The sequence below is a fragment of the Triturus cristatus genome, chromosome 10 (genome assembly GCF_964204655.1).
Source record: "Triturus cristatus chromosome 10, aTriCri1.1, whole genome shotgun sequence".
NCBI lineage: Eukaryota > Metazoa > Chordata > Amphibia > Caudata > Salamandridae > Triturus > Triturus cristatus.
In genome coordinates this window covers 500751096-500769560 of record NC_140593.1, presented here as the reverse complement: position 1 = coordinate 500769560, position 18465 = coordinate 500751096, and the positions used below count along the sequence as shown (strand labels likewise).

Genomic DNA, 18465 nt, shown 5'->3' with positions numbered 1-18465 from the left:
AAACCTGAGATGCGTGACCAGGCATGCCTACGCAAAAGGACACTGGTGTTTATTGCCCGTGAGGCGGTATATGCCACATCTAAGGCACAACGGATGGAGGTGTTAGTGATGGTTTTACCTTCCTGTATGAGTTAATTGGCCCTGTTTTTATACCCGTCAGGGAGTTGCTGCATTATGGACTCAAGTTCATCATAATGTGCCCTGTCATACCTGGCTAAGAGCGCTTGGGTATTAGCAATGCGCCATATGTTTGCTGCCTGTGATGCTGTGCGTTTGCCAGAGGCGTCCAGGATTTTAGATTCCTTATCTGGTGGTGGTGCGTCACCTGATGTTTGGGAATTGGCTCTCTTCCTTGCATTGGAGACTACCAAGGAGTCTAGGGGTGTGGGCCCTTAATGTATGCTGGATCAGTAGGAGCAGCCTTATACTTTTTTTCTATTCTCTGGTTGATGACTCGAGCCCTGACTGGGTCTTTAAAGATCTCTGGTGTATGCTTAATGACACAAGAACACAGAGAGGGTGAGGGACTATCACTCTTGTTCCCCCTGGTTAAATCAATTAAACAACAAAAGAGTGACAAGGGGATAGGGAGCAAAAAGAGGCACGGGCAAAAACCAAAAATATTTGTTCTTTTAACAAATATTTTTGGTTTTTGCCCGTGCCTCTTGTATGCTTAATGACCCCTTTAAGCATGGGTAAAATTGAGGTGGACCTTTGTGTGGTGTCGAAAGTGTCCATGAGAAAATCTTCCTCTACTGGGTCTGTATGAAGGGCAACCCCGTGGTACTGGGCAGCTCTGTGAAGGAGCTGGTTGAAGCTGATATTGTCCTCAGGAGGGGAAGGCCTGGAGGGGTAGAAGTCATCCTGTGGGGTGTAAGGGACGTCTGGGACACTAATTATCCCAGGGGTCTGGGGAGCCAGTAGGGGTAGGGTCTCCTAGAGGTTGATCATCCACACCTCCCCATGCATCATCTGAGGTGTTGTCATTATCGTCATCTACTGGGGTAGGTGATGGTGTAGGAGAGCGGTGTGGTGGGGGAGGAGAAGGAAGAGGAGAAGGGATCCTTAATGGAGAGGTACAAACGTTGTAACCTTGATTTATATATGGAGCTGTTGAGGGGGTTATTCATGCCATTCCCAAGGGAGTGACTGCCATGTTCAAGTGCCGGGAACCCGAAGGCTTGCTAGCTTCAGGATGGTCAAAGGTGATTGTAATTTTCCTGGCCAAGGACTCTTTATCCTTTGTTAGGCTGCGTTGATCTGGGCCTTTTGCCCCTTTTAACAGACGCATTGTGTGAAGTGGTAGTTGTAGTGGGCTGGGGTAACAGGGAGGGACTATCTTTTTTAACTCGATACCTCATTTAGCAAACAAGTCCTTCTGCTGTCAAATCTGTTCGGTGAGAGTATTATTGATGAATGTGGCTGTTGTGAATTCTTGACCCATGAGGCTCGAGTTTTGTTTGAACTCGATGCTTTCAATGTCGTTGGTATTGATATAGCTCAGGGGGGGGGGGGGGGAGAGAGCTTTAGATAATTTGAGCAATACACTTCTGTTGAGAGTGTCATGCGTTTCCCTTGAGAAATATTGGGGATTAAATACCAATTTGTTGTTATTTGGCGGGTCGTACTGCCACTCGTTAACTAAACACCTGTCAGTTTCTTTCTTTGCCACCTTGAACTCAGGGATAACCGAGGATAAGTCTTGGTATTCCGGTGTGTTTTTTTGTGGATAGATTTCACTTTCCCTATTTGTTTCTGGATTACGGCTAACGCCTGAGCCGTGTTCCTGGGTGAAGGTAGCCTCACCCGGTCTTGTTTCCCTTTTTGCCGTCCTGGTGTTCCCTACTACTGATTGTGTGGCCTGAGTTTTTAGATTGTTTTTCACCTTACTTGCTGCAGGTTTGAATAAACTATATATTTTTTCTGGCAGAGGTGGCTCCCTTATGTTATGGATTGAGGTACTTTGAGTGGCAGGAAGTGTAGGAGATAAGGTCGATTGCTCCTTGAGGCTTACTGCTTCCATGCTGTTTTGAGTTACTTTACCGTCTTGGGGAATTCCGTTTTGAATGGATGTTGCCCGGATTAGATCTAATGCCTGGCTTGTTTGTTTGCTCTTTCTGGACTTTCTCAGTCGTTTTCTCTCCCGTTTGGATAGTGGCTTGTGTAATTTTAATTGTCTTGACGGAGACTGCTTACTTTGAACTTGGAGTGATGAATTCAAGGCACCTGAGTTGTCAAGTACGCTTGGTGGATTAGATGTGGGTGTTGTTGTCTTGATTGATTTGATTAGTGCAGGGGTTTATCTTATTTCGCTGTTTTTGTGCCCCACGGTGGAATTGAGACATTCCAAGTCTTTTTCCTTTAAAGCATCTTTTTCTTTTAGAGCTTCTTTTTCTTTCTCTATTGGTGTTGCAGGCTTGGTTAAAACTTCTCTTGTTGTAACCAGTAGTTGTGTCAGTAGAGTTGGAACTAAAGCTAACTTATCGATTATTTGGGTGCAGTGGCAGTGACACATTTGATAAGCTGTTTCCCGGTCTCGCTGCACCCTCAGGATCATCTCATTGAAGCTGTGCAACTTTTGTTCGACCCCCTGAACATGGATTGCGAGGATATTCAGGAGGTCAACTTGGGTGTCCAATTTGTCTGCATGGAGGATCATTGCTTTGCTGATCGTGTCCATTGTGTTTAGCAGGTGAGGCCAGACTGGGGATGTTAATGGGCCACTTTGTTCTACTGGTGATTGGCGAGCGCGATTTTCCTGGTGATGCGAGTACCCTGAGAATGGCTCGCTCTGATGGTCAGAGAATCTGCTGGGTGATACCTTATTTTGAGTGGGTGGTATCTGGGTGGTGGATCCTGGGTGATTTAATTGGCATGACGTTTTGTCATTTGCTTTACCCTGACTGAGGTCCTGGCAGTAGTGCTTTTCTATTTTCGGTGTGTGGAAAAGTGAATCAAGTTTATCTTGCTTATGGGTGTTTGAATTGATGTTCCCCCGACAAGCGGGGGAGTAGGCTACTGACAACGAATATGGCATGCCCAAAGGACTCGAGGTGATTATATTAAACTGATGTGTTGGCTCCCTTTCGATGTGCCCATCTTGTCTGCTGAGACCGCTGTATCCGGGTGAAGATTGTTGTTGCTGGGACTGGCAGGGCGTATCCAAAATAGACGAGTGGAAATGAACAAGTGCCTCAGTTACCTGGAAGTTATTGCTTTGGCAGGTTTCTGGATGTTGGAGGGCTTTGGGTGTTAGTAATTGGGGATGTTGAATTTCTTTATTTTTGTTACCCGTGGAGTCCAAACCCGTGTGCAGGGGTTCTTTCTTTTCTTTCCTTTCACCCTCACTGTTGGTAGTACTTCTATCGCTTAGACAGTTAGTGTCGGCATCTTTTTGGAAGTCTTTGTCATTATTTGTTGTGTTGTTTGTGTTAGCAGCTTTCTAGTGTTTGGAAGCGTGACGACTCTGGTTTTCCTCTGTGGTTTTAATTGCGACCTTTAGAAAATCTGTAATCAGTGCCCGTTTGCTGCTGTTCGGGCAGGAGTTATGCCAGTTTAGAGCCGTATGGGTTATTTTCTTGCTTCCAACACACTTGCCTTGTGGGGCGGACTCTGCTGAGTTTTTTTTTGTCCTTTCCACTGTGCTTGCCTTGGCTGCTGGTACTTCTGTTATGGCTCCGCACTCGTGCCGTGCTTCTGTGTCCTCTGTGTTTAGCTGGCAAGGAACTACAGAGGACGTACCGGGGGCGATGTTCATTCGGGCCGTAATGTTAGTCAAGGCTCCCGCCTTACCCTTGTCCTCATCCTTATCCTCCACTTTTTCGTTTTTTGATGTGACTTGTGGGTGTTTATCCTTATTTTCCCCCTCCTCTTGTTCTCCCGGACCGCATTTCAGGATTTCACCGAATTTTTGTAGCCCACACTCTGACCGGCCTAGTGCGCTTGCCAGGCACCATGTGGCGCATACACGTGCTGGTCACTGGTCGCTGGATCTATGCTGAGCTGGGGCTCTGAGTACTGAACGTGTGTGTCATATTGGATTTGCATGCAGGTAGTTGTACAATTGGCAATACTTCAGATGGTTTTTGTATTGTTATTTTTACCAAGGTGTAGCCTTTGGGAATAGACCCAATTGTTTGTTTTTAAAGTTCAAAATGTTTTATTAAATTTTCCATAATAATGAACAAGTACAGACATTACAGAAAAAAATTATCATAAGCGAAAATACCTATATAAAATAAGAAATTACCAAAAGCATCTCTAAATACAATAGGTAAAGAAGTATAAATAATCAATTAAAGGAGGGAAGATAAACTAAAAAGAAGGGAAGGGAGGGAGCCATGGAAAATTGCAATGTCAACTTATTAGAAAAAAGAGCTACATATATCATATAAGGCTATAAATAGACTGACTGCAAAACGGTGAATCAAATATAAATATACAATTATAAAGCCAAGTATACATCTATAGGTAACCAAAAAGAGTGAAACAAATTAGAGTTATGATTGATCCCTTTTAGGGATAATTGAGCCCCTCTTCTTGTAAAAATAACCCATGACCACCAAGCATGAACCGATAAAGACGAAATATCCTTCCAGCAAAATGTAATAGACTTTAAAGCAGCTGACAATAGGAAATTAAACAGTTTACCTTCTAATTCAGTTAAGTTATGCAGAAGACCAACAGATTTACATATTAATATTTTGTAAGAAATAACATCATGAATATGAAATGTTTGTTGAATAATATCCCAAACATCAGACCAAAATTTAAAAATTAATGGACAATCAAAAAGCATATGTCTTAATGATCCAGGAAATAATTTACAATGCCAGCAAATGTCGTCTTGCATCAGTTTAGCACGAAATAAATGCACTGGGGTCCATAAGCAATTAAATAAAATATAAGAATTAGTTTGGTAAAGTGAAACAGGCAGCCATCCTGAAATACTATTAAGCCAAACAGTCGTCCAAATATCGTTGGACAAAGAAAGTGAAAGCTCAGCATTCCAAAATGTTGAAATAATATGTAAATTGTTTCCTATAGAATTAGATAATTTTTTATATAAAATAGAGACAGTATGTGATGATGTAGAAATAGTTCGAATATATACTGCTAAATCTACTTTAACATTAAACGGAATACCATGAGGAAATGAATCTAAAATTGAATTACATAAAGACTCATATTTAATAAAATCAGATTGAGGTAAACTAAATTTCATTTGTAAAGCTTCAAAAGAAATAAAAACATTGTCGAGATAGATGTCTTTAAGATAAAAAATACCAGCTTTAATCCAAGCACTCCAAAAATTAACATTTCTATTCAATTTAATCACATTACTATGCCACAATGACATATCTACAGTATGACTCATAGGGGTCAAAAAAATTGAATCCAGGTCATTAAAAATGAGTTTAGTGGATTTAATAATAACCGATTTATGCACATATGTTGACCTATTGGACATTGTTAGCAAGGTGGTCAATGGAAAAGGATCCACAAGAGACTGCTCTATATGAAGCCATGTAGGTTGGTTATTTAAAGAGGAAGGAGGAAACCATATGGAACTTTGTTTCAGTATAAATGCCTTGTGGTATAGAAAAAAGTCAGGCAAGCCAAATCCAGCATTGCATTTGGGTATTTTTAATTTTTTATAACCAATACGAGTTGATTTATTATTCCAAATAAATTTGGAGAGAAGTCTATCAATGTCCTTATAGAATTGCAATGGAAATTGAATAGGAATCATAGCAAGCGTATAAAAATTTTTTGGAGCGATAGTCATTTTAATGGAGTCCATTCTACCCCACCAAGAGAGGTGAAGTGAAGACCATTTAGACGCTTTATCTTTAATATAATTCAGAATAAAGTTACTATTTAATGTTAATGTTGCTTTAATGGAGGATGCAAATAGAATCCCAAGATATTTTAATTTATCTTTTTGCCACACAATATCAGCCATGGGTAACATATCAGGAGTACAAAAAATGTTTAAAGGAAAGAATTCAGTTTTATTAATATTAAGTTTATAGCCAGAAACCATGGAATATTTTGCAATAATTTCTAATAAGGCAGGTAATGAAGATATAGGTTCACTAATAAATAATAGCACATCATCAGCATAGGCTAAGGTTTTGATATTAATCTCCTTAATCTTAATACCTTTAATATTGACACATTTTCTTATATGAGTAAGGAAAGGTTCAATTCCAATGAGAAATAAAAGTGGAGAGAGGGGACAGCCTTGTCTTGTGCCTCTAAAAAGAGAAAACTGACTAGATACTAGGCCATTGATAAATAAACGAGCAGTAGGGGCATAATACAGAGCAGAAATCATGCGTATAAACGAAGTACCAAAATTAAATGATAATAAGGTTTGAAATAAAAATTGCCAATGGATTTTGTCGAAAGCTTTCTCTGCATCCAGAGCCAAAATTCCTGCGGGGGAACTTAAAGTGGAACTCTGCTCAATAACGTGTAATAAGGTTCTTGTGTTATTTGTAGAATATCTATTCTTCATAAAACCGGATTGATCAAGATGTATAATAGAATCTAATATAGGGGCCAGTCTAGAAGCAAGTATTTTAGCATACAATTTACAATCTTGATTAATTAAAGAAATAGGGCGGTAATTTGAAACAAGAGTGGGGTCTTTATCTGGCTTAGGGAGTACAATAATTAAAGCATCAGTAAAAGAACCTGAAATCGTTCCTGAAGAGCCAAAAAAAGTAAAAAGTTGAAATAAATAAGGCAAAAGTTGGGACTGGAACTCTTTATAAAACTCTGCTGGGATACCATCTGGACCAGGGGATTTATTTTTTTTAATGGATTTAATAGCAGCTAAAATTTCATCTGTAGTAATGGGTAAATCTAGCCCAAGCCTGTCCGAGTGCGAAATTTTGGGCAAATCACATGTATTTAAAAAAGAGTCCAGTATGGAGGGATCATGAGGATCAGGCTTATTATATAAAGTAGAGTAAAAATCCAAAAATTCCTTAACAATATCGTTATGAGATATTGCAATTTTACCATTAGGGCCATGAATTGAGGTAATTTGCGTTCTATCTTTTTTGATACGTAAGTAATTAGCTAAAAGCTTCCCAGATCTGTTGGCATTAAAACGGAATTTAGCCTTAGAATTAGAAATTTGGATGCCAGCTCTTGTACTAAGGATTGAGTTAAATTCATATCGAAGTTTTTGTAGCTTGACTTTAAATTGAGGGTCATTTGATGAAATAAAAAGCCTTTCAAATTTCGCAATTTGTTTTTCCAAACATCTAATACGTGCGTTGAATGTTTTATTTTCATAGGCCATAATTGAAATAGTGACACCCCTAATGTATGCTTTAAAGGCGTCCCATCTATTGACCATAGAAGTGGATCCTTCAGGATTGAATAAAAAATAGTCTTGAATAGCATTTAAGATTTTAGGCTTATTATGTTCATTAAGAACAATTCCAGTATTCATACGCCATCTAGTTTGGTTTGCAAAAGTTGAAGTTAAGTTCAGAACAAAAGAAATCAAGGCATGATCTGAGATGTCAATATTACCAATCTTAGGGTTCTTAACAGACCTAAACACAATTCTGTTGCTGAGTCTGCAGCTAAGACTGCTGTGGCTGTAGCTGTGGCTAAAGCTGTAGCTGTTGTTGGGCGCCAATGGGCATTGAAACCGGCACCCTCCGCGGAATGGAATCCGTGCTCAGTTGGGGGCTGTCGCTCGGCCTCGCTTGCTGCCCCCACCTGCCACCTGAGACTTGTGATTGGTGTTGCCAGACCCCCCGCTGTTGAAATCGTCAGGCCAAGTGGGCCGCGGACTGCGGGCTGAGAGCTGGCAGCAGGGAACCTGGAGTAGCAAGACAGCCGGAGTTCTCCTCGCGGCGGTCTACCGCGATCTACAGCATCACCAGACCCCCGCCGTGTGGAGATCAATGGGGCCGGGCTGGGCCGCAGGCTGAGAATCGGGACTATTGTATAGCCTGGAGACGCGGACAGCCGGCATCCTCCTCTCTGCGATCAACAGTGATCTGCGGAAAACACGGAACTGGATTGCCACTAGTATTTGTTTTGCAGCCCGAAGTCTCTGTTGCAAGGCAGGCGGCATCAGCATTTTCAGTCATACCCCACTGACGGCTGCCGCAGTTTGACCTCTTCTCTTCCTAATCATTTCCTGCTCCTTGGGTCTAGGAGAGAAGTAGGGCCCAGCAGGGTCAGGTCTTTCCTTGAGACACAAAGGGTTTCTTTCTTGCCCCTCCTCTTCTTCTGGTGGCGAGCCCCCGCTTCCTCTCCTTCTCACTGGCACCATGCTCATCTCCATTCCTCTCCCTGCATGCTAGAGGGTCCCCCTCCCATCCTTGCCCCCCAACAGCTCCAAGCAAGGAGCTTCTTCTCACAGACTACATTGCTCAGAGCCTTACAGGGAGATGTCTACATCACTTTTGCTTGCTTCATAGAACATCAACGGTAAGTCACTTTATATTAAACATAAAAGAATGCCTCATTATTTCCACATGAAACATTTCAACATTGCCTTCATTCAACAAGCCCACTTATACCCGGATGAATACCAGAAGCTCACACAGGATTGGGCATGCACTGTTATCGGTAACAGTAGGCAGATGGAGGCAGCTGGAATACTCTCACCTACCTGCAGCTAGTCTCAAAAGTGTGGGGTGATCATTCTTCTTAGACGTATTCTCCCTTGCATGATACTCAAAACTTAGACAGACATGGCAAGCCACTGGGTCTTTGTCAAAATTCCTTTCTCAATTAAGGTTTGGTACTTGGCTCCATATATGCTCCTAACGCTGATAAGACCAGTTTTCTGGCCCACCTCTTTCACAGAATTTGGTCACACCCTATTGTTCCTGGGGGGTGACTGAAATATTGCCCCACATCCACTCTGGCAGATCCAACTTGTGCAACTGATTGGACAGGGCGGTCCTGCGGGATGTTGGAACATGACTTAGTGGATTTGTGGCACCTACATTTTTTTCATGACCAAATGGCACTCAATCCCAAATGGATTCTTTTTCTGCTCCATGGCCCGCTACTCTCCTTTGTCACTGGCTGCTGTAGCGCGGCGCAGCCTGGATTCTTTAGGCCCTGCGCAGCGCTGGAAGAAATACACACCACTCGTGCTACTGTGTGTAGCAGGAAGACCCGAGCGGTCTTCCGGCGTTTATTTATCTGCTCGGGACAAGCCCGCCCCGAGGAGTGCATGCTAGTGAAACAATGTATAGGAGAGCTCGGACGGCTCGCTACAGCTCTCCTTTTCTATAGTACCTGTGCATCATAGCCGGCATGCTCACGGGGACGTACACACAAAGTCCTTGAACTTCTGGCTCGGCACAGGGTTCGGTCGGAGACCATACTTCTGGCTCCCGGAGTTGGAACTAGTCTCTGCTTGAGCTGGCATGTCTGGTGCTGATACGAGGCCCTGGCTGAATCTCTCTGGAGACATACTGGAGGCTGCTGTCACAGATCATGGCATGGTGCGACCAAATCTGGCCGAGGGGTGTTCGGACAGAATGTTGAGTTGTAAATAGCGGTAGACAGAAATATTGGAAGCAAAATATCATAATACAAAAAGAGAATTGCAGCAGCTCGATTGCTGGGTAGACTTAAGCTTGCGGTTATATTTTGCGAGGAGCAAGGCGATGATGAGGGTTTGGTGTGACCTCCGAGCGGCTATGCTGCAGATCTTTAGCTCGCAAGGTGGATAGGCAGGCTAGATTGCATCAGCGACTGAGGAATAAGTAGTCCACAGAATCAGAGGCTGGAGTCCCTAGGATTAGGCACTGAGCAAAGTGGAGGACGTCTGGCTGACTTCGACAGGGGACGCAGACACGGCTACATGGACGCTATCCGCCTGGCACCTTAAGGGCTCACAGAGAGACTTCTCAATCTCACCAGTGGGTTAGGGTCCTTTCTCCATAGCATCCCAGTAACTGGTTCTCCTGCGGTCATCGCTGGGGAACGCAGTCTCTAACCCTCTGGTGTCACTTCATAGCAGGATCTGAATGTGGGCCCTGGTGAAGGCCGACACAGGACAAGTGAAGTGTTTTCACTCTGCAAGTGAAGATGTAATGGTGCACTCGACCCCTGGAATAAATGTACTTTTGCAGGTTATCTCTTTCCTTAAAAAAGACCTTCAAACAGGTCACTAGGTGTTATTGACAAGGTCTCTACAAAGCCAAATAGGCTGGTGCAGTTACCCCAACACAAAGAATAAAAAAATAAAAAAAAGCTCCAGAGGATGCTTTCATCTGGATCTCCTTTTGCACGAGTTACAGGACTTTTCTCTCTGCCAGTAGAAGGGCCAGCAGACTGAGGCTTGAGAACGACTTAGCAGCCCTGGATCGACAGACGGGAGCTTACTGCGGTCAGTTCAGCGGAGATTCTGAAAGTTCCAGCTGGCTTGCATTGCTGGCAAGGGCCATGAACTTCTTCATAGCATAGTAAGCATTTTACCCAAGAAGTTTTCACATATACTGAGCCACATCTCCTTTCTGGAAATCGGATGTAAACATTTTTGTAGGACTTGCTACCTAAACATTAGGCAGGGGTCTTCAGGCAAATGTGACTAACTCCTCTTATGTTAATACAGATACAGGATTAAAGAAAAATTAACTATAAAACTTCCATATGAGTTTACTTTAGTTTCTGGTGCTTGTGCTCTCCTTCGATTTCCTAGCTACAAGTTCACGCAGTTTTCCCAGCACTCAGGACTCCAAAGCAGATAAACAAACAAAACTGTTGGACTGGCACCCCAGAGGTCCCAGTGGCATTTTGTTGAGTTGACATATTGATGTCTGATAGTCAACTAAAGCTCCTTTCGTTGACCATAGATTATTTTGGAGAAATAATCACTTTCTGCTTCAGAAAAAGGATCATCTTTAAAATCAGGAACTGCTAAAATGCTTTTGGGCTTCGACTAGACACATTCAATCTCATTCTAAAGTTATGCCAAAAATGTAAAATAAATTGTGCAAATGTTTTTTTCATCCAGGTTTTGCATTGTGGGCCTATTACTTGATGGTACCTGGTAAATATTGTACATGTGAAACTGTTTATAAGTGGTATTACAACACAAAAGATCTTTTGCACAAAAGGTTTTTGTTAATTATTTCTCGTTATGTACATTGAGGTGGTACCTTGGGGATATTGTATAGGAAATACTGTGCAGCATTGTCAAATAATCAGCGGGTTGGGCCCTTCCATCATTGTGCTTCAATGGCCTACATCCCTGTACCTTTGCCTTTCAACTGCCCAGTTCATTCACCTTTGTGTTCTCTTGGTCCTTAGTCACACAGCTCTCCCTCATACCACACACCTCTCTTTCCCTCATTGGTCTGTTAACACAGCACCACCCTGCCTGTTAGTACTCACGTGCACCTTAATGTCCTATACACATATCTGACTCCACCCTGTCACATGCAATCATCTCACCCTCATTTGACACATACTCACAACTTGTAGACTCTTTCACAGACAATGCTTTACAAACTACTCTTGCAGTCAAGTGCATGTTCTTCATCTTCTCAGTGTCCCCTTGCTTTTCAACACATGTGAATTCCATGGGTAATACCAAATGAGCACACCCCTCTCTATCGTGTGTTCTCAACACACAAACGCGAACAAATAAATACTGACATATACACACACCGCCTCCATAAAGGTGCATTCACACTCCTCTCCCATCAGTGACACAAGCTCAGCCTATTTCAAGCACTGCCACATACAAAAATATATGTGTTTCAATGTGCCTTACACACAAATACCCCTCACTATCACATAAGCATACATTCTCGCCAATATCACAAGACATACATACCTTCTCCCCTCATTGGTGCATCCATTCACACTTTCAATGCCACTCAGCCTTCGTCATACCTCTATTCTCTTTTGAACCCTGTAGTCTTTCTTGATTTAAATCCCAGAAGCTGCAGTGCAGGGGTTTTAACCTTCTAATATTCAAGGAGAGGTGAAAAAACTGTAGGAGACAGGCACGCTAAGAAAGGCAGCTGGAACTCTCAAAACTCGAAAGTGGTTCAAATCCTACCAGCAGTGGCAGATCTTGCGTCCATACTACTTTCATTCATTCATCAAACACTGTGGCAAGGAAATATAAAGTCAGTCAAGGAATGTTTCTATGTTATTAGGCTGTCACTGCTCTGAGAGGAAGAGGTAAACATAAGGGTGCGAGAAGTAGAATAGGGACAATGGTTACCCTATGCACCACTGAATGATGTTTGTGCTTTTTATCAGTACTACTATTGCTAAATTTAGGAATAACTGCTGAGTATTATGGCAACCCACTGGTGATGTAAATAATGTTTTTTGATGTTCATAGTCCAGCATTCTTATTGTTCCCTGCCTCAGGAAGATTGTACTTCCTCCATCTGACCAGTTCCTGCATTATCTTTATGTTGACAGGGCCAGTGCTTTCATAAAATAGCACTAGAAGAATGGAGCCACTGGGTGGTGGAGCCAAATTACTGATAGAAGGAGGGATGCATTTTTCCGGTATAAGTGGAGGGCATTAGCTCAAAAACTTTCCTTAGAGCCTCATTTACTATATTTTGATGCACAGCAGCATTGCAAGTATTCCTGCAGCGCTGCCGTGAGTCAAAATAGAAGGGCAGGAATGCATTGTATCTACAAGATGTGGCACCTTCCTGTCCTCTCTTGCGCTGGTGCACAAACAGCAGCCATACACCAACTTAGACACCCTGACACCATGGTGTAAGAGTGCGTGCGTTGCAGGGATGATTGTTTATGTGCAAGAAGGAACACCTCCCTGCATATAAAAAATCATAAAAGGCGGGTTGCTCCTCTATATTTGCTGCAGAATGCAACACACATAGAAAGAGCAAAAAAACAAGGAGAAATAAAAGTATTTCTCCTCTTTGTGCCACTTATGCACCGCCCCTAGGGATTCGTAGGATTGTGACGCATTCCCTGGTTACGACATTTTGTAAATCTGGGAATGTGTCAGGTTCCATGGATGTTGCTTGGGAACGCCCGCAGCAGCACCCATGGAACGCCCCTTTCACTCAGAGTAATGAGTAGAATGGTCCCATATTTAAAAGGCCACGAAAAGTCATGCAGGGTGACTTTATGCAGCCTTGTAAATGTAAGCAGGCACACTGCACCACTCGTGCTTCTAAAATAGTGATGCACCGGCGCCGCAATGGGTTTATAAATGAGGCCCTATGTTTCCTGGAGTGAGTGCTAAAAAATCCTTGTATCCTTCCTGCATTCAGCCTGTGGTGCCCACTTACCTTGGCCAACGTGTACACGGTGCTTGATCCTAGATGTACGTGTGCACAAAGGTGTTTGTAGGAGTAGGGGTTTTGGTGAGAGTGGATGAATTTTGAATTCCACATTTGGCTTGATCATAGGTTCTTCAGATAAAAAATGTTAAAATAGAAAAGCGTGCCAAATTTTCTTTACTCGCAAAGCTTTCTTTACTAAAAGGGGATACGCATAGTTAAGATTTCAATGTAGAATCCACGAGAGTACACCAAGACACTGCAAACATAGGGCCTCATTTACAAAGCCGTTGCGTCACTGGTGTGTCACCTTTTTTAAAACACCGGCGGCACAGTGTGCCTGCCCATATTTACAAGGCCATGTAAAGTTACCCAGGGTGATTTTTCATGACCTTGTAAATATGGGTTCCTTTCACGCATTACTCTGGATGAAAGGGGTATTCCATGACTGGTGTTGTGGGTGTTCCCACGCAACATCCATGCAACCTGACACATTCCCAGATTTACAACATTTTGAAAAGCTGGGAGTGAGTCAGAATCCTATGCCTCCCAAGGGGAGGTGTAGGAGTGGTGCAAGAGGAGACATACTTTTATTTCTCCTCGTTCTTTTCTCTTTCTATGCATTCTGTATTCTGTAGCATGCATAGCAAGAGGAAAATGTCATCACAGATTGTATTTTGGCTTCCTGCACAAAAAAATCACCACCGCAATGCAGGCATTCGTAAAAAATGACTCACGGGTGCCTGCGCTGGCTCATGGCAGCCAATTGTGTGCCAGCGCAGGGGAAAGCACACGCATGCATTGCATTGTTGTCAACACAATGCATCAAATGTGCTTTGAAAATGATGCAGTTCTGCACAGGTAAATGGCTTGCAGCACGACGCTACATCATTTTCTTGTAAATGAGGGGGTATATTGACCACCCCCAAATTCATGCAGCAAATTAACTATGCCAAAGTGCTTTAAAAGTGTACAAATCAACACAAAACTCGCCACTGTTTTCAAATCTTATACCACTTAAAGGCTCATAATTACCAGTTTGAACTTAATAAATTATTATTATTTTTGGAAATAACTTTTTCAAAATTTGTTTATTTCGTTCTCTTCCAGAAGTAAAACGTTTACATACATTTGTTTGCATACCATTTCCCTTGAAGTTGGAAAAACATTCCTATACCGTTTTAAAAATAGTAAAATTCTGTACTAATTTATTTCCATTTTCTAGTCATTGTTGACAAAAAAGCTGCCATCTAGAATGAAAGTGTAACCAATTTTAGAACATGTACTGGTGCTTTTTTACATGGAAAACAGGCGCCAGAATTGATATACACTACGTAGCGTGGCATCTGCTTCACTTAGCATTCACAATGAGAAGCCCTCAAATCTGTGTATCCTTCCGCCGAGGTACCACAAGGTGAAATACATGGACAGTCAGACATTGTGGTAACTTGATACATTTAAACCAAGGAGGACTTTGCTAGACTGGCTGCTGAGGTATCCATCATTTCTGGTGCACTGTGGTGTCTTTCTGCATATAAAGGACCCTAGATTCATTGTGTCAATCAAATGCTGTAGGAGGTCCCAGACTGTTCGGTACTTAAACTAATGTTCCCAAGTCAGGGAATGAGCTAGGGACCAGGCACTTTACTCCGGAAGCACCAGGTGTGGGTAAGGACACGGGTACACTTTTCTCCTCCACATCCTTGATGACTTTGGTGTATCAGACGGCTGGAAACGGTTTAATTTCTCAAGATTATTGGATGCCATCTGTGAAAAATCACGGTATATGTCCTGGTAGGTCTCGTCATCTGGCTATCCATATAGTCCTTCAGATTGCCGCATCTCCTCATTCATTCTTTCCACTCGCAACAGTGTTACAATATCAGCATTTGCAGCTTCAACGGCAATAGTCAAGGGGTCTTTTCCTTCTTCATCTTTGGTGTGCTGATTTGCTCCACGTTTCAGAAATAAGCAGACTTGCCCAGTGTGCCCTGAAACTGTTGCATGATGCAGGGGTCCTCTGCCATACAGATCCATGTGATTAACATTGGCACCATTCTGTAGCAGGAACTCACAAGTGACCAAAGAACCCCCATGCACAGCCTGAATGAGTGGTGTTGCATTGTTTTCTTCTGCATTCACCCAGTTAACATCTGCGCCAAGTGCCAATGCTTCTGCCATATCAGGAAGGCTTTTCTCATACGCAGCTCGATAAAGGTGCAGCCCTGGATGAAACTTCTTCGAATCCTGAAATACTGAAGAATCTCGCTTCTCCACCTCTAGGACTGGTTCATACAACCTGTTTGAAGATACAGTAGAGGCAAGAAGTTCTCGGCTGCCTTCTGAACTGTAGTGGATTACACTGTCATTGCTTTTCACTGAACTTCTGGAAGATGTTGAGAAGTGATCCTGTGATGCCAGGGACTTCTCAGAACTATTGAGGTCTTCATTCTTGCACTGGGAATAAGGCCTTTTCTGTCCATCAAGAGGGTGTGAAGCAACGCAGTCCTGATTCACAAACTTCTTTTCCATGTACTTTGCTCTGATATATACCTCTTTTTCCAGTCTTGGACTTTCACTGTCTGGCTTCTTTATTCCAAGGGTTTTCAATTTAGCTTCATATATTCGATTAATAACTTGATTCCCCAGTTCACACATCAGCTTTAGTAATTCAGGCTTCCATGTATCTAACGTTAATGACCTCACTTTTGAAAAGTGCACACCAAGACTCCTGTGAATCCCAGAACACTCAATGCACAGGATGATTCCAAGGTTGATGCTGGCCCATCGCGGATCCGCCAGACCACAATCGCAGCAGACAGAGTTTCCAGCGATACACTGAATCCGCTGTAATGCACTTTCACCTTTAACTAATTTTTCTTTCACCTCGCTGCCAGAGTCCAGACTTCCTGTGGAAGGTGAAGATTTCTTATCCAGCTTCTCCGTCTCATCACTCTTTTCTATATATGCTGTAGCAATACCAGTTTGGACAGCTTTAATCCATGCCGGTCGCAGCTTTTCTGAGTCAGCCTGTAGCATACGGCTCTTTGTTGGTGTGACTACTTCAAAGCAGAAACGTCTTTCTAGGTCTTCAAAGTGTTTAACTGTGCAGAGCCGTAAATCTTCGACAACCACTGTGGGGTTATCCTTCATTTTTTTCTGATATACCAGTTGGTTGTTTTGTATTGAGAACCAGCGCCTGTTCCAAGTTTTAAAGGCATTGCTGGCCCTTTTAAAGAGATATCCTTCCATTACAATGCCATTAGCAGCATCAACATTGTATTCAAGTCTGAGATCGTCGTTGGTGAAATCCTTTTGCTGAATAGTGGAGTGTTTTTGTTCCATGTCCCTCTTCTCCTTTGCTGCATCCACAACAAGCCGATCCAACTGTGAACCAAGCTCTTTCATGTGCGGTTCAAGTTCACTGAAGAGATCGTAGCCCTGGTGGAAGAAGCCTAGATGTGCGTACATGAAGGATAACATCGATTTTAAAATTTCAGACCTTCGCTTTGACTGAAGAACATTGATTTGAAGGACGTAGTCCACTGCTATGTGCCGGAAGCATTTTCTTTTTGCGTTTAAGATGTTTGTTGCCTCCTCCACCTTGTGCAGTTTTGTTCTTTGAACTTGGGCAGTTTTAACTAGTGCGTTTTCTTTTTCTTTACTGACCTTATCAAACTGCTTCTTTGCTTCTTTAAATTTTCTAAGATCTTCCTTAATAAAGATTTGGAGCTGTGTTTTAATGGATCTATGAGCTTCGTCAAACAGGATTGTGTGATAATTGATCATTTCTTGGAGGCTGTCAGAAAACTTCGTCAAGCTAGACTCAATCACCACATCCTTGCTTGAATACTGTGCGAGGTCCCGAATGCCATTCATAAATTGCTTGTTGGCAGCACAAAAGGTCTTGCCTGCATCAATCATGCCACTACATAACTTAACAAGCTTATCAAGTTTCACTTCCAGTCCCGTCACATCACCTTCAACTTCCATCAAAGCGGCTCTGAAATGGGGAGAGTCCTTCAAGCACTCCTGGAAATCAACGGTCACCTTCATGCTGTCCCCTTGGCCCCTCCCAGGCGATCAAGGTAAGGGCAGGAATAAGGAGGCAGCAGCAAGATAAGGGGATCTGAGCACAGAAGTTGAAGTTTGTCACACTTCAGCCTGCCTCACCGCTGCCCAGCTCTCAGCGCTTCCTCCACTTCTGAACACAGTCCTTGCTGGCAGACACTCCAGACTCCTAGATACACACATAGACATAGACAACGGACAACAATGCAAGAGTCCGAGCGTCATAGACACAAAAGATAGAATCAGATTGTCGTCCTCAGCAATGTTCCACCAATTTATTTGCATTTTCAGCAACAAGGCAATTCATCATTGGAGGTAGTGTTTTTTAGTTATTTTTCTGTTCAAAGGCAAACCTGAGTTTTTTTTATTGTCTGGTCACAAAGGTAGACTTTAAAGGAAGGTTTCTGCAACCACAGAGACTCCTGCTCCCCAAAGTCTTTCTCAATAGGGGATACCTGTCTCCTAAACTAGTATACTATTGAACGTGTTCCAGGTTATTTAACACCTCACAGATGCCTTAATTAGGACTGTGGATTCTGTAAAACAAGATGTTTATAATTTCCGAAAATCAATAGATCAATACAGCTCTTGATTGACAGTTTTTAATTTAGGGACATTTTCTTTTGTTTCACACATGCTTCATCCGTGGGCCTTGGAAAGAGAAACCATTAAGAGTAATTGAGGTCTGCAGTCAGCAGGTATGGGTCCATGGCCACGTTTCGTACACGAGGAAAAACAGTATAGACTTAAAACATCACCAGAAGACATCACATTAAAGTCAAAGGAACACATAAGCACACATCTTAATTTTATCCAGGCCCGGCTCCAGGAATTTTTATTTGGGTGGGCCAAGTGTACATTCGGGTGGGTCACTGCGAGCCCGATTTGTCACTTATATGTCTAGCCAGGCATGCTTCAGGGCCCTCCTTTATCTCTCCTTAGTCTTACAAGGGCCAATAAAATGCATTATTTTCCTTTCAAATCTCTTTCTAAATGTTATCACTCTCAAAAAGTATTTTTTTCATGTAATGTCCCCTTGATGGGAAGAGCAGGTTTCTGAGGTGGGATTATCAGGCAAGTGACACTTCTCGGGCTCTCCCTCATGACCTCCTCC

The 18465-nt window shown here is 42.7% G+C and overlaps 1 protein-coding gene and 1 pseudogene across 4 annotated transcripts in view; both read right to left on the bottom strand.

The window, feature by feature from the left end:
* Positions 1-18465, bottom strand: part of ESYT2 (extended synaptotagmin 2) — a 769824-nt gene that overhangs the window by 230600 nt on the left and 520759 nt on the right. The window lies entirely within an intron of this gene.
* On the bottom strand, positions 14489-18352 carry LOC146789651 (arf-GAP with coiled-coil, ANK repeat and PH domain-containing protein 2 pseudogene; annotated as a pseudogene). The gene has a single exon (XR_014969845.1). The product of XR_014969845.1 is annotated as an arf-GAP with coiled-coil, ANK repeat and PH domain-containing protein 2 pseudogene (transcript).